Source organism: Strix uralensis, unplaced genomic scaffold (assembly GCF_047716275.1).
Source record: "Strix uralensis isolate ZFMK-TIS-50842 unplaced genomic scaffold, bStrUra1 scaffold_149, whole genome shotgun sequence".
Classification (NCBI taxonomy): Eukaryota; Metazoa; Chordata; class Aves; order Strigiformes; family Strigidae; genus Strix; species Strix uralensis.
In genome coordinates, this window is record NW_027436782.1 from 17,784 (window position 1) to 31,122 (window position 13,339).

Consider the following 13,339-nt stretch of genomic DNA (forward strand, 5'->3'; position numbering starts at 1 on the left):
CAGCATGTCAGTGGTTGCCTTGTCACAGTGAGCAGCAGGCCACTGGTAGCCATGTCAGTGTGGGGGACATGCCACAGTGAGTAGCGAGTCAGTGCTGGCCAGGTCACGGTGGGGGCCATGTCACAGTGGGCAGCATGTCACAGTGGGAATGTCACAGTTTGGGCCATGTCACAGTGGGCAACAGGTCAGTGGTGGCCATGTCACTGTGGGTGCTACATCACAGTGGGCAGCAGGTCAGTTGTGGCCATGTCAGAGTTAGCAGCAGGCCACTGGTGGCCATGTCAGTGTGGGGGCCATATCACAGTGAGCAATGGGTCAGTGGTGGCCATGTCACTGTTAAGGCCAGGTCACAGTGGGCAGTGTCTAGTGGATGCCATGTCACTGTGAGGCCACGTCACAGTGGGCAGCGCGTCAGTAGTGGTCATGTCACTGTGTGTGCCATGTCAGAGTGGGCAGAGTGTTAGTGGTGGCCAAGTCACTGTGGGGGTCATGTCACAGTGGGCAGCGGCTCAGTGGTGGCCATGTCACAGTGGGTGCTAGGTCACAGTGGGCAGCGGGTCAGTGGTGACCATGTCAGTGTGGGGGACATGTCACAGTGGGCAGCTAGTAAGTGGTGGCTGTGTCATTAAGGGGGCCATGTCACAGTGGGCAGAATGTAACTGGTGGCCATGTCACTGTGGGGGCCATGTCACAGTGGGCAGCAGGTCGGTGGTGGCCATTTCACTGAGGGGGCCATGTCATAGTGGGCAGCGGGTCTCTGGTGGCCATGTCAGTGTGTGGGCCATGTCACAGTGGGCAGCGGGTCAGTGGTGGCCATGTCACTGTGAGGCCATCTCACAGTGGGCAGCGGGTCAGTGGTGGACATGTCCGGTGGTGGCCATGTCACAGTGGGCAGCAGGTCAGTGCTGGCCATGTCAGTGTGGGGGCCATGTCTCTGTGGGCAGCGCGTCAGAGGTGGCCATGTCACTGTGGGGGCCATGACACAGTGGGCAACAGATCAGTTGTGGCCATGTCACTGTGGGTGCTACATCACCGTGGGCAGCAAGTCAGTGGTGGCCATGTCACTTTGAGGCCATATCACAGTGTGCAGCAGGTCAATGGTGGACATGTCGCGGTCGGGGCCATGTCATATTGGGCAGCATGTCACTGGTGGCCATGTCACTGTGGGGGCCATGTCACAGTGGGCATCATGTCAGTGGTGGCCATGTGTAAGAGTCGGTCAGAAGATCAGCGTTGTCTCAACATTGTCATCAGGGACATGGACAGTGACGGACCCGACAACGGCCTGTTTGGAACACAGTTGTCGATCCCTGGAGTGGAATGTGGTGCAAAGGCTTCTGAATGCAGAACTGTGTGGCACAGCCAGTGCTGTGCTGTTCTCCTGAGCACTGACCCGTGTGGTGCAGGCAGTGCAGTGCTGTTCTTTGGTGCCTGAGCCGTGTAATACAAAGAGCGTTGTGCTATTGTTTGGTACCTGGGCCTATCCGGAGCTGTTAGAGATAATTGCACAGCCATTGTCAAAAAAGATGGATCGCGACTGTTGCCATAACATCGATGAAGAAATCATGAACCTTAGACGAACTTTGTTTCATTATAATACCAAAACACACCTGCTGGTTGAAGGTTACCCACCTCCAAGACTGACCACGCCTCAGACACTCCTGCCCGTGCATGCGTGGTAGCCTCGCTCGAGAAGGGCGGAGACCCCTGAGGCAGAGGTGGAGCAAGGTGTGTTCCTGAGCATAAAAGATGTCTTCTGGACAACGAAAATGGGAAGATTCCCCACCAAGGACCACAACGATCGACGACACAGCGTCAGCTGGACCCAGGACCGTTAGGACGTCGTGAGATCAGCGGTGGTAGCTATAACCTCCCTCTCCCCTCACTCTAAACTTAACTTTACTTTTCTCCTTTCTTTCACCCATCTCGAACTATCGCGAGCCGCTTCACAGGCAACACAATAAAGTTTCACTGTTTGATTACTGCTATCCTCTTTGGTGTTGGTCACCTTAATTTTGCACTTTCGAGATAGTAACAAACGAACCATCACGAGTCCAACGAGTGCACCATGACAGCCATGTCAATGTGGGGCCAGGTCACAGTGGGCAGCAGGTCACTGGTGGCCATGTCACTGTGGGGGCCATGTCACAGTGGGCAGCGGGTCAGTGGTGGCCATGTCACTGTGGGTGCTAGGTCACAGTGGGCAGCAGGTCAGTGGTGGCCATGTCAGTGTGGGGGCCATGTCACAGTGGGCAGAGTATCAGTTGTGGCCATGTCACTGTGGGGGCCATGACACAGTGGGCAATAGGTCAGTGGTGGCCATGTCACTGTGAGCTCATGTCACAGTGGGCAGCAGGTCAGTTGTGGCCATGTCACAGTGAGCAGCTGGCCACTGGTGGTCATGTCACTGTGGGGCTATGTCACAGTGGGCAGAGGGTCAGTTGTGGCCATGTCACTGTGGGGCCCATGTCACAGTGGGCAGCAGGTCAGTGGTGGCCATGTCACTGTGGGGTCCATGTCACAGTGGTCAGCGTGTCAGTGGTGGCCATTTCACTGTGGGGGCCATGTCACAGTGGGCAGTGTTTCAGTGGTGGCCATGTCACTGTGGGGCCATGTCACAGTGACCAGCAGGTCAGTGGTGGCCATGTCACTGTGAGGTCATGTCACAGTGGGCAGCAGGTCAGCTGTGGCCATGTCACTGTGGGGGCTATGTCTCTGTGGGGGCTGTCACAGTGGGCATCAGGTCCGTTGTAGTATGTCCCTCTGGGTGCTAGGTAACAGTGGGCAGCAGGTCAGTGGTGGTCATGTCACTGTGGGGGCCATGTCACATTGGGCAGCAGGTCAGTTGTGGCCATGTCACTGTGGGGGCATGTCACAGTTGGCAGCGGGTCAGTGGTGGCCATGTCACTGTGGTGGCCATGTCACAGTGGTCAGCGGGTCAGTGGTGGCCATGCACTGTGGGGCCATGTCACATTGGGCAGCAGGTCAGTGTTGATCATGTTACTGTGGGAGCCATGTCACAGTGAGCAGCAGGTCAGTGGTGGCCATTTCAAAGTGTGGTCATGTTACAGTGGGCAGCATGTCAGTTGTGGCCATGTCACAGTGAGCAGCAGTTCAGTTGTGCCCATGTCACTGTGGGGGCTATGTCACAGTGGGGAGGAGGTCAGTGGTGGCCATGTCACTGTGGGGGCCAGTCACAGTGGGCAGCGGATCAGTGGTGCCCATGTCACTGTGGGGGCTATGTCACAGTGGGGAGGAGGTCAGTGGTGGCCATGTCACTGTGGGGGCCAGTCATAGTGGGCAGCGGATCAGTGGTGGCCATGTCACTATGGGGCCATGTCACAGTGAGCAGCAGGTCAGTGGTGGCCATGTCACTGTGGGGGCCATGTCACAGTGGGCAGCAGGTCAGTGCTGGCCATGTCACTGTGGCGGCTATGTCACAGTGGGCAGCAGGTCAGTGGTGGTATGTCACTGTGGGGCCCATGTCACAGAGGGAAGCAGGTCAGTGGTGGCCATGTCACTTTGGGGGCCATGTCACATTGGGCAGCAGGTTAGTGCTGGCCATGTCACTGTGGGGGCCATGTCACAGTGGGCAGTGGGTCATTGGTGGCCTCGTCACTGTGGGGCCATGTCACAGTGGGCAGCAGGTCAGTGGTGGCCATGTCACTATGGGTGCTACATCATCGTGGGCTGTGCAATGGCTGGAAAATAACGGACATATTATGAGCGATCTAAACCGAGGGGCCTCATTGTAACAACAAGCTGCAGCTGTGTTCAAGGACAAAAACAAGGCCGAGACGGCCTGAGAAACTACATTCCTTCCCAAGAGATAAAGATGTTGGAATGTCGAAAACAGGGGGTCTACCTGGGGGGAGAGCATCGCGTGGACACCACACCGGGACCAATCATAGGGGGCAAAAGGGCGCGGGAACAAGTAGCTTTAGCCTATTACAATAAGAGAGCGGCGCATGAAGTTTGAGATAGAGTATAAATTGCTGTGTAACCTTTAATAAAGTGGCATCAACTTGATCACATTGGTCGTCTAAGTTGTGTCCGAGACTTCCACGTCGGCAACTGGTGCCCGAGCAGGGACCCGAGGGAGCCTCATCGAATACGCAGGACTCAAGCCCTGGGGAATCGGGACCCTCCCGTCTGTGCTCGCCCGAGCAAGAGAAGACGGTCCGGAGGGGGCGTAAGCCAGCCGTAGCAGGCGCTGCCCCGGCGCCTGGGAAGATGCGCGCGCGCAATCGTCGAGAATCTCGCCCTGATCAGGTGAGCGGCTGGGGAGCAGATGGGGTCCACGCTGAGTAAAGAAGAAACAGCAGTGGTTAAGCTCCTCCAACACATACTTTCTAAGAGAGGAGTTTCTTATGATGAGGGGAACCTGAGGAGGTTGCTGTTGTGGGCTCGGCAGCACGAACTAATTGCTTCAGAGACCGCAGCCTTCGAGTTAACTACTTGGGAAAAGATCGGCGCGGCACTGTGGGATGACATTAGTTCAGATTCCAAAGACAGTAGGAAACTTTCCACCGTGTGGAGAGTGGTCCTAGACACTCTGAAAGAAATGAAAGCGGAAGGGCAGACCACCGCCTCCGCTTTCGCTGCCTTGTCAGCAGAGGCAGAAAGTGCTGGTGCCAAGGATTCCGCTACCGCTATGACGTTCACGGGATCCCTGTTCCCTAAGGTGGCTCCAAAAAGGAGGAACGGGGACGCTGCACGTGCGGCACCCGTACGGCACAAGCAAAAATTAGCCGATTTGCTCCAGCTCGACTCCCCTCCCTGAAGCCCAGAAGATCAATCACCGGAGCTCACGGGCCGGCCCCGCTCTCGCCTGCCCCCGCCCGACCCCCCTGCCGCCGCTGTCGCCGCCGCAGCCGCCGCCGCCGCCTCTGCTTCCTCTTTAGAGGACGGCGCCTACCCACCCCTGCCCACGTCCTCGCCCCCGACACCTCAGTCACCGCAAGAACAATCTCGTTACGGTTTACAAGATCAGCACTTGCAAGAGTTAACGAGAAAGTTAGAGCAACTTGAAATCCGAATGCAGCAAGCGGCTCAGCCCACCCCCACAGCACCGCTGCCTCTTCCTTTTAACCCCTTCTTCCGCGACACGGGGGGGGGGCGTTGGTCAGAGGGAAACGGTGGCTATCGGGTCGCCGCCACCGTCGGCCAAAATGGGAGGGGGGGCACTGGCCCAAATGGGAGGGGGGGCACTGGGACGCGCGAGAGGTAATAATAATCCGGCAAACCGTTGGCGGGGAGTTATTCGGGATGCTATAATAGAGGGGCAGTTTAACGAACTTGGCCCAGTGACGTTCCCAGTAATAGTGACCCCACAAGGCAATGAGTGGGAAGCCTTAGATTGGAAAATGATTAAAGAAGCAAAATTAGCCGTAACACAATATGGGTTGAAATCACCATATATAAATTCGGTAATTCAGCATATCTTTACAGCACATTTATTGACTCCGTATGATGTGCGCATAATTGTACAAACCTTACTAACAGCTTCACAACAATTGCAGTTTTTCCAACATTGGCAAGTGGCCTGCGACGCTGCCGCAGCCACACCCCGTCAGCAAGGAGACCCTCTATGTGGGGTGCAAGCTCAGATGCTGATGGGGGCAGGTCCTTTTGCTAGCCCAGATTGACAAGTGGGATTTCAACCAGAAGTGTTACGGTTAACCCAGGAATTGGCTCTCAAAATCATTCTAGCCGTACATGATGAAAAAGAGGTGCCAGCATTTACAGGAGTGAGACAGGGGCCCACGGAGCCCTACCCAAAATTCATCGACAGATTGCATGCCGCCATTAATAGCAATCCTGATTTAAGTGATGAAATGAAAGTTAAATTCCTTGATATGCTTGCTTATGACAATGCTAACAACAAAACTAAGAAAGCTTTAAGCCTTCTCCCATGACAATCTACTGCAGGTCAGCTGCTGGAGGCAGCAGAGCGAATGCTTGATCAGGAGAAAGCCGCCTTTATGGCTGCTGCGGTAGGAGCTGCAGTAACACCAATTGTCAGAGGCAAACACATCAAAGGCAAGCGAGATAAGAAGTGCTTTAACTGTGGACAAATGGGTCATTTTAAATCAGAATGTCGTGCTCACGTGTCTCGTAAGAGGGGAAATGGGAGGCAGAGCATGGCCCGCCCTCGCGTGACGACACAAGTCCAGGGTGCTTGGACCGCTGCTCCGCTGCCACCTCAGGAAGCGCAGGAGTGGATTTGGCAACAGCAGTAGCTATTACACTTACAGACACTACAATACATCTGGTTGATTCTAATCTGGTGGGACCTCTGGGACATGGTTTAAGTGCCTTATTAATTGGACGTTCCTCAGCATTTAAAAAAGGTATTTTTGTCATCCCAGGACTTATTGATGCTGACTTTGAGGGAACAATTAAAATCATGGTATACACACTTACTCCTCCTTTGACTATCATGGAGGGATCGAAAATTGCTCAGCTAATTCCATTTGAATCAAAAGTGCCTAATGCAGAACAAAAGAAGAGAGGTGAAAAAGGCTTTGGGTCCACTGGACAACCAGATGTTTTGTTAGCCCTGGACATTAGTCGGGGGAAGCCAGAGAAGCAGATGGAGATGAGACACCCTAATGGACAGACGAGTAAATTACGAATGCTCATTGACACTGGAGCAGATGTCACAATTGTACCACTTTATCTATGGCCTAGTCAGTGGCCTTTACTGCCTGCTAATACAGGAATTCTAGGGGTTGGAGGAACTCAAGTCACATCCATCAGCAGAGACACAATAGCATTTATGTTTCCGGATGGCAAGCTAGTAACCACACGTCCCTATGTGATGCACTCACCTGTGGCACTGGTGGGCAGATATCTGCTCAGTCAAATGGGAGCTCGATTGATTACTTCGCCTTTTTAGGCGCGGCCACGGTAGAGCAGCCAATCCTAAAATTAACCTGGAAAACTGATGATCCCATATGGATCGACCAGTGGCCGCTAAAACTGGACCGGCTGCAAATTATTAATGATTTGGTACAGGAACAGCTAGATGCCGGACATATCCTGCCTTCAACTAGCCCATGGAACACACCAATTTTTACAATTCAGAAAAAGTCTGGGAAGTGGCGTCTGTTACATGATTTGAGAGCGATTAATGCGGTTATCTGTGACATGGGCACCTTACAACCTGGTTTGCCTTCCCCAGTAATGTTACCTGAAGGCTGGGATCTGGTAGTTATCGATCTAAAAGATTGCTTCTTTACAATCCCCTTACATCCAGAGGATGCTGAAAGGTTTGCCTTTACAGTGCCATCGATTAATAAGGCCGAACCAGCAAAGAGGTATCACTGGGTGGTGCTACCACAAGGGATGAAAAATTCACCCATGATCTGTCAGTCTTTCGTCGCGTGGGCTCTGGAACCCATCCGAAAACAGTATCCTCATTTACTCATTTATCATTACATGGATGATATCTTAGTGGCAGGAAAACAACTGGACTGCGAGACAATATTGGGCCAGCTAACATGCAGTCTCAAGGAGAGGGGATTAGAGATAGCACCAGAGAAAATTCAGAAACAGGGGCCATGGCTGTATCTGGGCTGGATTATTACAAATGCAATGATTCGCCCTCAAAAGGTTAAAATCAACACAAAAATAGAAACATTGTCTGATGCACAGAGATTAATTGGGGATATCCAGTGGGTTCGTAATATCTGTGGAATTACGAACGATGATCTGAAACCTTTGATGCCACTCCTGGGCACGTCTGTACAAGCTCAGGAGCGCCGTCAACTGGATGAGGATCAACAGCAAGCTTTACAAGTAATTAGCAATAAAATCATGACAACTTATACTCACAGGCGACTGGATGATAAAGCTCTTTCTTTTATGTTAGTTAACTCCGGGGGTAAACGTGAACACCCATTGGGGCTTATTATTCAGTTGAGTGAAAAAACCAAATTTACGACTTTTGGAATGGATTTTTCTCCCTTTTCAGCCCAGAAACACAGTAGTTACACGTCCTGACTTATTTTCACAGCTTGTCATAAAAGGGAGGCAGCGAATTTTAGATATTTCAGGCATCGAACCAGAAGTCATCTACATACCTGTATCTCAGTTTTATTTAGATTGGTTATTATCTGCTTCAACTGTCTTTCAAATAGCAATTGCTGATTTCTTAGGTACTATCACCAATAGTTATCCATCGGATAAGCTTTTGTCATTATTATGCCATCAGCGGTTTGTACATTTACCCTTGCGATCAGAGGTTCCAGTAGAAGGGATAACTGTCTTCACTGATGTTGGACGAAAATCTCGAAGGGCTGCAGTCACCTGGAAGGAAGGGGACACCTGGGAACATCAATTACTCCCTGGAGTGCCTGGTGACTCTTTACAGACTTTAGAACTTCGAGCTGTTATCTGGACATTTCAACGCTGGTCTCAAGAACCTCTTAATATAGTATCAGACTCATTGTATGTAGTAGGTACAGTACAACGTCTGGAAAACAGCATGGTGAAACCTGTGCGAAATCCTGTATTACATACTTTGTTGTTACAATTGCTGACACTTTTGAACCAACGTCAGGATGAATATTTTATTATGCACATCCGCAGTCATCAACAATGTGGAGGCCTTGTGTTGGGAAACGCTCGAGCTGATCAACTTGTCGCTCCAGCCTGGACGGGCCCTGCCGTTAACACCTTTGAACAGGCCAGGCTGTCACACCAGTTTTTTCACCAGTCAGCAAAAATGTTAGCCAGACAATTTCACATTCCTGTGGCTGATGCTAGAGGAATTGTGCAATCCTGTCCCGATTGCCAGAAGGTGGGAGTAGGCCTCGGTTTGGGAGTAAACCCCCGAGGACTCCAACCTTTACAACTCTGGCAAATGGATGTGACCCATATCCCAGAATTTGGCAGGCTTAAATATGTGCATGTTTCTATTGATACCTTTTCTCTAGCACTCTGGGCAACAGCGCAAACAGGTGAAACAGCACGGCATGTCATCAAACATATGCATGCTGCAATTATGGCACTGGGCGTGCCTGCAGAGATCAAAACTGACAATGGTCCGGCCTACACTTCCCAGAAATTTACTCATTTTTGCCAACTCTGGGGTATACGTCACATCACAGGAATACCGCATTCCCCCACGGGACAAGCCATCGTGGAGAGAGCACATCAAACCTTGAAAGCGCTTTTCAAAAACAAAAAGGGGGAGAAGTCTTGGCTGCTGCAGAGCGACTTGCAAAAGCGGTGTATGTATTAAATTTTTTGCGGTTCACAGGTGATAGAAATGAACCACCAGTAATAATACATAGTTTGGGTTTGAAATCTGGTACATACCAATGTGACAGTAATGTTTTTGTTCAATACAGGGATGTCGTTACAGGAGAATGGAGAGGACCTGCAGAACTAAGAATGACCGGTCGGGGATATGCTTGTGTTGTTACAGATACTGGCGTCAGATGGGTACCGAGTTGATGGGTGCGGCCCTGGAAAGGGGAAGTCAGGAAGAACGACGCAGAGCACTAGGCTCACTCACAGGTCCTAGGCAGGGGTTCCTGCTTGTGTTTTTACAGGTAACAATTCATCTACGTAGGCCTCTGCAAACTGGACGGAGAACCCTGTGTTTTGAGGCACTTCAGAGACATCAACATCGACTGAACCTGATTCTGACCTCGTTACTAACAGCACTACATCCAGCAAACAGAGAAGCCTTTTGTCTTTTCCTGGGCTTGCAGTCGTTTTGCACGGCTGTTCGAATACAGCCACTTATCACAGTTCAGAAGTTTATACTGAAGCAAGTTGGTTGTCTGAATTTGCCAACGAGCCAACATATCAGCAATCCACTTTTAGTTACAGAAAGGCAGGCTTAATTTTTTAGAAAACAGCAGTAGTTTGTTAAAGTTATAGGCTTAATTGAAAACCTTAGATAAAGGATTCTAGCAGAAATTGATTTTGAAGCTTTGTAGACGTTTGGCTTTGCAGTGTGTTAATTAGAACAATAAGATAGTACATAAGAGTTGTGGTGTTGGGAAAGAATGGCTCTCGAAGCTGGCAGGTGTACCAGGACACCTGAGAAAAGAAGGTGGAATGATGACTACACGTCAAATGTGGGCCACATTTGTTCTGGTTTGGCTCATATTAAGCCATGAAGGGATTCTTGACATCGAACCCAGAGCAACCATTTGGGTAACGTGGGCAAACGCATCTGGGATAAAGGATTTCTGTTTGAGTCTACAACAAGCAGATGATCCTTTTAGGACCTGTTTAATTGGCATTCCGTTGCAGGAAAATGAAACTGATTTCGAAGGATATTGGAAACAACAGAGAGTGGACCTGATTGGCAGACCAGATGATGATAGTTGTTTCATTTTAAATTGGCCCTCCATGCGTAATGCAGCTTGGCAAAAGACAGTCATTGAGAATCTAAACCAGTTAACTTCTTTACCCTTGCAAGAATTGGATTTGTTGGCCAGTGTTACACCTGTTAAGTATGTTGATGTTACGGAGATGCCAAACTGCCATAATGTGGTTCCTCAGCTGCAGCCAGTGAATGGCACAGGAGTGGTTTGGTTTGGTGACCCATGACATATTTGGTTAGCTCAGAATGGTCACCGAGATTTATTTGTAGGTTGTCAAAATGTGACAGGGCATTCTTCTTGGAATAATTTGAAAACAGGAGGATTCTCCGTAGAAACCACCGGAGGCTTTAAACTTCCACCTGGAGTGTTTCTGATTTGTGGGGATAGAGCATGGCCTGGTATTCCTGTACGACCTGTCGGTGGTCCTTGTTATCTTGGACGACTAGACTCGGGATGAGGGGCTGGTTGCAGACCTTGGTCAAAGGAGTGTTGATAGTGCTAGTAGGTTTACTAATCTTGATGTTGCTTCTTCCCTGTCTGTTTCAGAGTTTGTGACGGATGTTGAATAGTCTGGGTGAACAAATGTTTAAGAAAAGAGAAGTCCCGATTGCTCAAAAACAAAAAGGGGGATTTGTGGAATGGCTGGAAAGTAATGGACATATTATGAGCGATCCAAACCGAGGGGCCTCACTGTAACAACAAGCTGCAGCTGTGTTCAAGGACAAAAACAAGGCCGAGACGGCCTGAGAAACTACACTCCTTCCCAAGAGATAAAGATGTTGGAATGTCGAAAACAGGGGGTCTACCTAAGGGGGAGAGCATCGCGTGGACACCACACCGAGACCAATCATAGGGGGCAAAAGGGCGCGTGAACAAGTAGCTTTAGCATATTAGCAATAAGATAGCGGCACGTGAAGCTTGAGATAGAGTATAAATTGCTGTGTAACCTTTAATAAAGTGGCATCAACTTGATCATATTGGTCGTTTAAGTTGTGTCCGAGACTTCTGCGTTGGCAGTGGGCAGCGGTTCAGTGGTGGCAATGTCAATGTGGGAGCTATATCACAGTGGGCAGCAGGACAGTGACGGCCATGGCACAGTGAGCAACAGGTCACTGATGGCCATGTCACTGTGGGGGCCATGTCACAGTGGGCAGCAGGTCAGTGCTGGCCATGTCACTGTGGGGGCCATGTCACAGTGGGAAACAGGTCAGTAGTGGCCATGTCACTATGGGGGCTATGTCACAGTGGGTAGCAGGTCAGTGGTGGCCATGTCACTATGTGGGCTATGTCACAGTGGGCTGCAGGTCAGTGATGGCCATGTCACGATGAGGTCATGTCACAGTGGGCAGAATGTCAGTTGTGGCCATGTCACAGTGGGCAGCAGGGCAATGGTGGTCATGTCACTGTGGGGGATATGACACAGTGGGCAGCAGGTCAGTGATGGCCATGGCACTGTGCGGCCCATGTAACAGTGGGCAGCAGGTCAGTGGTGGCCATGTCACTGTGGGGGCCACGTCACAGGGGGCAGCGGGTCAGTGGTGGCCATGTCACTGTGGGGGCCATGCCACAGGGGGCAGCGGGTCAGTGGTGGCCATGTCACTTGGGGCCATGTCACAGTGAGCAGCAGGTCAGTTGTGGCCATGTCACTGTAGGGGACATGTCTCAGTGGGCAGCAGGTCAGTGGTGGCCATGTCACTGTGGGGGCCATGTCACAGTGGGCAGCAGGTCAGTGGTGGCCATGTCACTGTGGGGGCCATGTCACAGTGGGCAGCATGTCAGTGGTGATCATGTTACTGTTTGGGATATGTCACAGTGGGGAGCAGGTCAGTGCAGGCCATGTCACTCTGGGTGCTACATCACAGTGGGCAGCGGTTCAGTGGTGGCCATGCCACTGTGCGGTCATGTCACAGTGTACAGCAGATCAGTGATGGCCATGTCACAGTGAATAACAGGCCACTGGTTGCCATGTCACTGTGGGGGCTATGTCACAGTGGGGAGCAGGTCAGTTGTGGCCATGTCACTATGGGGGCCATGTCACAGTGGGCAGCAGGTCAGTGGTGGCCATGTCACTGTGGGGCCATGTCACTGTTGGCAGGATATCAGTGGTGATCATGTTACTATTTGGGACATGTCACAGTTGGCAGCGTGTCAGTGGTGGCCACGTCACTGTGGGGCCATGACACAGTGGGCAGCGGGCAGTGGTGGGCATGTCACTGTGGGTGCTACATCACAGTGTGCAGCAGGTCAGTGGTGGCCATGTCACTGTGGGGCCCATGTCACAGTGGGCAGCGGGTCAGTGGTGGCCATGTCACTGTGGGGGCCATGTCACAGTGGGCAGCGGATAAGTGGTGGCCATGTCACTGTGGGGCCATGTTACAGTGGGCAGCAGGTCAGTGGTGGTCATGTCACTGTGGGGGCCATGTCACAGTGTGCAGCGGTTCTGTGGTGGCCATGTCACTTGGGGCCATGTCACAGTGAGCAGCAGGTCAGTTGTGGCCATGTCACTGCGGGGGCTATGTCACAGTGGATAGCAGGTCACTGGTGGCCATGTCACTGTGGGGCCATGTCACAGTGCGCAGCAGGTTATTGGTAGCCATGTCACTGTGGGGGCCATTTCACAGTGGGCAGCAGGTCAGTGCTGGCCATGTCACTGTGGGGGCCATGTCACAGTGTGCAGCAGGTCAGTGCTGGCCATGTCACTCTGGGGGCCACGTCACAGTGGGCAGCAGGTCAGTGGTAGCCATGTCACTGTGAGGTCATGTCACAGTGTGCAGCAGGTCAGTGGTGGCCATGTTACAGTGAGAAACAGGCCACTGGTTGCCATGTCACTGTGGGGGCTTTTTCACAGTGGGCAGCAGGTCAGTTGTGGCCATGTCACTGTGGGGGTCATGTCACAGTGGTCAGCGTGTCAGTTGTGGCCATATCACTATGGTGGTCATGTCACAGTGGGTAGCAGGTCAGTGGTGGCCATGTCACTGTGGCGGCCATGT